Raw genomic sequence first — 7,500 nt, 5'->3', positions numbered from 1 at the left:
AACAGACCTGGCAGCACTGTTGCGCTTTCCACACAGAGGTGATTGTGCTGTCACTCGGCACAAGCCTCACGAGCCACTGGGGACCGATTCCCTGTGAAATCCGCTCACCGGAGAGCAAGGTGCCAGAATGGGAAGTGAAAAGCCCGGCAGCGGAAAAACGGGAAAAGCTGCAGCGGGAAAGAAAGAGGAGAGAACTGCTGTATAAAGAAGCAGGCTTTAAGTTTAAAGCCTTTATTTTTACTTTGTGCTTTGTTTCAAAGTTTTTATTGCTCTCAAACTAAAGGTGTGTGTGTGTGTGTGTGTGTGTGTGTGTGTGTGTGTGTGTGTGTGTGTGTGTGTGTGTGTGTGTGTGTGTGTGGTTTACAGGCTCAAGGCCAGCATGATCCTGAGTCCCTTGCTGTCTTTTTATTCGAGTACTTATCCGAAGTCGCTGCTCAGAAGGTGATGACCTCTCAGCGCTGTATGGTCAGTGATGCTGTTTCTGCACACACACACACACACACACACACACACACACACACACACACACACACACACACACACACACACACACACACACACACACACACACACACACACTGTGGTATTCACTGTGCAGCTATATTTACTCAGGTGTTGTATTTTCCTCTCTATTCTCTTTACACTGGACACAGTTTCCTGTTTAACGTCACCATACTGTGGTACTATACTCACTGCCTCTATACTCAATCTGACCTTTTACTCACTGCCTCTATACTCAATCTGACCTTTTACTCACTGCCTCTATACTCAATCTGACCTTTTACTCACTGCCTCTATACTCAATCTGACCTTTTACTCACTGCCTCTATACTCAATCTGACCTTTTACTCACTGCCTCTATACTCAATCTGACCTTTTACTCACTGCCTCTATACTCAATCTGACCTTTTACTGTACTCACTGCCTCTATACTCAATCTGACCTTTTACTGTACTCACTGCCTCTATACTCAATCTGACCTTTTACTCAATGCCTCTATACTCAATCTGACCTTTTACTCACTGCCTCTATACTCAATCTGACCTTTTACTCACTGCCTCTATACTCAATCTGACCTTTTACTCACTGCCTCTATACTCAATCTGACCTTTTACTCACTGCCTCTATACTCAATCTGACCTTTTACTCACTGCCTCTATACTCAATCTGACCTTTTACTGTACTCACTGCCTCTATACTCAATCTGACCTTTTACTGTACTCACTGCCTCTATACTCAATCTGACCTTTTACTCAATGCCTCTATACTCAATCTGACCTTTTACTCACTGCCTCTATACTCAATCTGACCTTTTACTCACTGCCTCTATACTCAATCTGACCTTTTACTCACTGCCTCTATACTCAATCTGACCTTTTACTCACTGCCTCTATACTCAATCTGACCTTTTACTCACTGCCTCTATACTCAATCTGACCTTTTACTCACTGCCTCTATACTCAATCTGACCTTTTACTCACTGCCTCTATACTCAATCTGACCTTTTACTCCCTGCCTCTATACTCAATCTGACCTTTTACTCCCTGCCTCTATACTCAATCTGACCTTTTACTCCCTGCCTCTATACTCAATCTGACCTTTTACTGTACTCACTGCCTCTATACTCAATCTGACCTTTTACTGTACTCACTGCCTCTATACTCAATCTGACCTTTTACTCACTGCCTCTATACTCAATCTGACCTTTTACTCACTGCCTCTATACTCAATCTGACCTTTTACTCACTGCCTCTATACTCAATCTGACCTTTTACTCACTGCCTCTATACTCAATCTGACCTTTTACTCACTGCCTCTATACTCAATCTGACCTTTTACTCACTGCCTCTATACTCAATCTGACCCTTTACTCCCTGCCTCTATACTCAATCTGACCTTTTACTTTACTCACTGCCTCTATACTCAATCTGACTTTTTACTCACTGCCTCTATACTCAATCTGACCTTTTACTGTACTCACTGCCTCTATACTCAATCTGACCTTTTACTGTACTCACTGCCTCTATACTCAATCTGACCTTTTACTATACTCCCTGCCTCTATACTCAATCTGACCTTTTACTTTACTCACTGCCTCTATACTCAATCTGACCTTTTACTGTACTCACTGCCTCTATACTCAATCTGACCTTTTACTGTACTCACTGCCTCTATACTCAATCTGACCTTTTACTGTACTCACTGCCTCTATACTCAATCTGACCTTTTACTGTACTCACTGCCTCTATACTCAATCTGACCTTTTACTGTACTCACTGCCTCTATACTCAATCTGACCTTTTACTTTACTCACTGCCTCTATACTCAATCTGACCTTTTACTGTACTCACTGCCTCTATACTCAATCTGACCTTTTACTGTACTCACTGCCTCTATACTCAATCTGACCTTTTACTGTACTCACTGCCTCTATACTCAATCTGACCTTTTACTGTACTCACTGCCTCTATACTCAATCTGACCTTTTACTGTACTCACTGCCTCTATACTCAATCTGACCTTTTACTCACTGCCTCTATACTAAATCTGACTTTTTACTCACTGACTCTGATATATAATGTATACATTGCACGGACTTCACCCATTATTTCTTTTCATGTCTTTATGCGTGCGAGTTTGTACGAATGTCAGAACCTCGGCGACCGTGAAGCGTCAAGCGTCTCCTTCCTGTAAAAGCGTGATGATGGCTGTCTGATGGGTTTAAAAGGTCTTTGTGTCCTGCGCAATTTTGCCGCCCAGCACGGACACGCTGTAGCTCCTAATTAAAGTGGCACCACACACAGAGACTGAAATTAACAGCTGCATTCATCAAAGCAGACTTGTGGGAGTTGGGCTTAATAATACGAGCATCTCTTTGTGTTTGTGTATGTGTATATAAGTGTGTGTGTGTGTGTGTGTGTGTGTGTGTGTGTGTGTGTGTGTGTGTGTGTGTGTGTTCTGGTGAAGGATCCAAACACGACAGCGAGCACGAAGCGACTCTAGCTTTCAGGTTATCGAACTTATTTAAGCAGCTTTTTAAATTCAGATACTCTTTAACCTCCTGTGTGGGTTTTATCTGGGTGTCAATAAAGGTGGCTATCGAGCTGGAAACGAGTGCGTTCGTCACAGAAGTCTGCCGTTTCCTGCTTCTGTTTCTCTTCTTCTAGACACGTAATCATCCTTTCTTATAGACGTGTAACCATAGCATTCGATACGTCGCTCTGGATTCGATACGTCTCTGATTAAACGTTACGTCCCGCATAATAATGTAGGCTTTGTTTTCAAGCGCATCTTATGTCACGTGAGCTGTAAATAAACGTTTAGGTTTAACTCCTCCGTCTGGAAAAAAGAGGAGTGGATGAAGTGCCATCATTTCATCAGCGACGTATGACATCGAAATGAAACATGATGAAGGTCCCTTTAGTTTTTATTTATAGGACACATTTAATACAGAGGTCCTTGTGATCTGTGTGTATGTGGTCAAGTGTGTATGTGATTCTGCTATCGATTTAGATCGAAATTTACATTTACTTTCTATTAAAATGATCAGAATTTCTGCTCTCCATCTTGCTCAGAGTTTCTCTACTTATTCTCTAATTATTTAGTAGAAAAATCCACCTCGAGGCATATTAAATATGTTCGTAGTCAAATGTTTTTATGTGCTTAGTGTTTGTTGGTTGCTGATGTGTTTTTGCTTGGATTTTTTATATATATATATATATATATATATATATATATATATATAGGGGGCATATATTGTACATGTAGGCATCTAGGAGATGTGGGTGGAGAAATGGGGGTGGAGATGGTGAGGATTTGGGTTGATATGGTGGGTGGACACGATTGGAGACATGGGTGGAGACATGGGTGGGGATGATGGTAGAGAGGATGTGGGGTGGAGATGTGGGTTGGAGATGGTGGTGGAGATGTGGGTTGGAGATGGTGGTAGAGATGAGCGTTGTAGATGGTGGTGGAGACGAGCGTTGGAGATGGTGGTGGAGATGGTGTTGGAGATGGTGGTGGAGACGAGCGTTGGAGATGGTGGTGGAGATGGTGTTGGAGATGGTGGGGGAGACGAGCGTTGGAGATGGTGGTAGAGATGAGGGTTGCAGATGGTGGTGGAGACGAGGGTTGGAGATGGTGGTGAAGATGAGGGTTGGAAATGGTGGTGGAGATGGTGGTGGAGATGTGGGTTGGAGATGGTGGTGCAGATAGTGGTTTAGATGGTGGTGGAGATGAGGGTTGGAAATGGTGGTACAGATGGTGGTGGAGATGAGGGTTGGAAATGGTGGTACAGATGGTGGTGGAGATGAGGGTTGGAAATGGTGGTGGAGATGGTGGTGTAGATGAGGGTTGGAAATGGTGGTACAGATGGTGGTGGAGATGAGGGTTGGAAATGGTGGTACAGATGGTGGTGGAGATGAGGGTTGGAAATGGTGGTGGAGATGGTGGTGTAGATGAGGGTTGGAAATGGTGGTACAGATGGTGGTGGAGATGAGGGTTGGAAATGGTGGTGGAGATGGTGGTGGAGATACGGGTTGGAGATGGTGGTGGAGATACGGGTTGGAGATGGTGGTGGAGATGTGGGTGGAGATAAGGGTTGGAGATGGTGGTGGAGATGTGGGTGGTGTACACACACGTTGTCCCATATTTTCTGAATGTAAAGCAGCAATATGACACAGCATGGGAAGATGTCAGACTAATGATCAGAAGGTTGGAGATGACGACATGACAGGGTGGAGGTTTGCTTTACTACAAGCACAGAGATGTTCTGTCCGTTTATAATGTTAGTACATTTCTGATTTGAAACGACCTTCGTTTATTCTGAACGTTCTCTGGATGATCTGTCCGTCTCTCTCGCTCTGTCCATCTCTCCGTCATATCTATAGTTCTCTTACTGACTCTTTCATTTTCTACCCCCCCCCCCCCCCCCAGCCCTGACCTGTCCATCTGTCGCTCACAGAGTCAGGTTTGTTCTTCGAGTTCTTTAAAGTGTCATTTCTCCCACTTCCTGTCTCTGAGACGCGGTCCGTTATGTGATTGAACTGCAGGTTTTTTTTTTCTTTCTTTCTCTTCCACAAAATAAGTGTGAACGATGCAGCCTTATGTTTCACGCTTCCTCCTGTCTGAGATCTCTGTGAAAGCTGACGATTTGGATTTTAACACCGATAGAGAGACAGAGAGAGAGAGAGAGAGCGAGACGTGTCCACGCTTGAAGAGAAGAGACAGACGTGAGACGGCGAAAGCGAGCGGGGTTTTAATTAGTAGCTTGTTCGAGCTGAAGAGATTTGTAGGCGTCAGTAAAAGCGAACGAATCTCTAAGACTGTTGGTACGACTCATTACAGCCTGGCGAATTCCACACGCGCCATGACAGCATGACTTCGCTTGCCCTTGTCAGCGCTCTCCACTGAGTCGTGACTGATGGCGTTACAGTACGAACCCTCGCCGCTGGACTCCGTCTTATAACGCAGATGATCCTCAGGCAACATGGGAGACAGTGTGTTACCGTGTAGACACGCCTGTTATAATACAGTAATAACCCTTCAGAGTTGTTATGAACAGGCAGGAATCAGTTCCCTGTGCACTGGCCGAGCTCGCTGTGACCTGAGAACCGTCAGTCCCTCGGTGTTTGTACTGAGCGTCAGCTTGGACCCTGCGATGTTGTGGTGGTTGGGCCGCGTTACGCTACGGAGCTAATATGCTGCTGAACATACAGTAAAGAGAGAGAGCGGTGACAAACTCTCACTTTACTAACACTCCTTTATGTAGCGTCACATGTTCACTGCTCACGGGTTAAGATGATCCTTCAGTCTTTTCAGGGCGGGAATAAGACCAACTTGTTTCATCCATCCATCCATCCATCCATCCATCCATCCATCCATCCATCCAGAAAGCCAGCACAGAAGCCAGCCAGCAATCCAACAGGGGGGCGGGGGCGGGGCAGAAGGGGGGCGGGGGCGGGGGGGTGGGAGGCAGGGCAGGCAGGGCGGGCGTGGGACGGGGGAGGGCGGGGAGGGCGGGCGGGCGGGGAGGGCGGGAGGGGCGGGCGGGAGGAGGGGCGGGAGGGAGGGAGGGAGGGCGGGAGGGGCGAGGGGAGGGGAGGGAGGGGCGGGCGGGAGGGAGGGAGGGAGGGGGAGGGAGGGCGGGGGAGGGCGGGCGAGGAGGGGAGGGGAGGGGCAGGGGGAGGGGCGGAGGGAGGGAGGGGGGAGGGGAGGGAGGGGGCGGGGGGAGGGAGGGGGACAGGGGAGGGAGGGAGGGAGGGCGGGGGGAGGGAGGGCGGGAGGGAGGGCGGGAGGGAGGGAGGGAGGGAGGGAGGGGGAGGGGAAGGGGGAAGGGGAGGGAGGGAGGGAGGAGAGGAGAGGGAGGGAGAGAGAGGGGGGAGGGGGAGGGGAGGGAGGGAGGGGGAGGGGAGGGGAAAGGGGAGGGAGGGAGGGAGGGAGGGAGGGAAGGGGGAGGGAGGGAGGGAGGGCGGGAGGGAGGGAGGGAGGAGGGAGGGAGGAGGGAGGGAGGGGAAGGGGGAGGGCGGGAGGGAGGGAGGGGGAAAGGGGAGGGAGGGAGGGATGGGGGAGGGAGGGATGGGAGGGAGGGGGAGGGGAGGGGGGAGGGAGGGATGGGGGGGCTTGAGTGGAAGGGGTCGGTATGGAGGGTGGAAGGGGGAGGGGGATGTTCTTTCTTTCTTTTTCATTGTCTTTTCTTTCTTTCTCTCTTTTTCTTTCTTTCTTTCTTTTTCTATCTTTCTTTTCTTTCATTCTTTCTTTCTTTTCTTTTTCTTTCTTTTTTCTTTCTTTTTCTATCTTTCTTTCATTCTTTCTTTCTTTCTTTCTTTCTTTCATTCTCCGTGTGTAATCTCATGCTCGTTATTCTCACGCACATGAACAAAGAGCGACACATTTTAATTGCTGCCTGTATAAGTTACATGCTGCTGGCTATCAGCAGACCGTCAGCACGAAAATCTTTTTTTATAATGTCCGCTGTTGTTATTATTATTATTATTATTATTATTATTATTATTATTATTATTATTATTATTATTATTATTATTATTATTTTCATTTGTTTTAGCATATCTGAAGCTCTCAGTAATAGAACGTTTAGCTTACAGTCGACCCTGAAGGGAAACAGAACAAAAAAGAAAATGAATGTAAGCTTTAATGTCACGCTGTGGCTCTGGGCTCCGTGTCTGTGTCACCTCCATCCCAGTTTCTGGCTGCAGTAACTAGCTTCCTGAGAAGGTGACAGAAATGACTAGCGCTTTGCTGCTAGATACACTACAGTACACTGAAGTTCCAAATTTCCCTTCATACCAGAATTCTATCAGCAGTTCCAAAAATACATTTAATAGCTGCAGAACTGGTGCTCAAAGTTTAGACGTAGCAGGAAAGAAGGTTGGATGAAGACTCGGCATCAGTTCCTCCACCCACAGAGAACGGGGGAAGGTCTGTCCAAAGGTTGCCATTACACCTGTCAATCAAATCACCCTTTTCTGGATCATGTAGGCA

The 7,500-nt window shown here is 47.1% G+C and overlaps 1 protein-coding gene across 1 annotated transcript in view; it reads left to right on the top strand.

Moving 5' to 3' along the window:
• chrm3a (cholinergic receptor, muscarinic 3a) overlaps positions 1-7,500 on the top strand; it is a 133,954-nt gene that overhangs the window by 37,193 nt on the left and 89,261 nt on the right. Inside the window, exon 2 of the mRNA XM_047821966.1 lies at positions 367-465. The gene's annotated coding sequence lies outside the window, so the exon portion shown is untranslated. The remainder of the gene's footprint in view (positions 1-366; positions 466-7,500) is intronic.

Source organism: Tachysurus fulvidraco, chromosome 12 (assembly GCF_022655615.1).
Source record: "Tachysurus fulvidraco isolate hzauxx_2018 chromosome 12, HZAU_PFXX_2.0, whole genome shotgun sequence".
NCBI classification, from domain to species: domain Eukaryota; kingdom Metazoa; phylum Chordata; class Actinopteri; order Siluriformes; family Bagridae; genus Tachysurus; species Tachysurus fulvidraco.
Note: the sequence above shows the minus strand (reverse complement) of the source record. Positions and strands in the feature narration are given on the sequence as shown.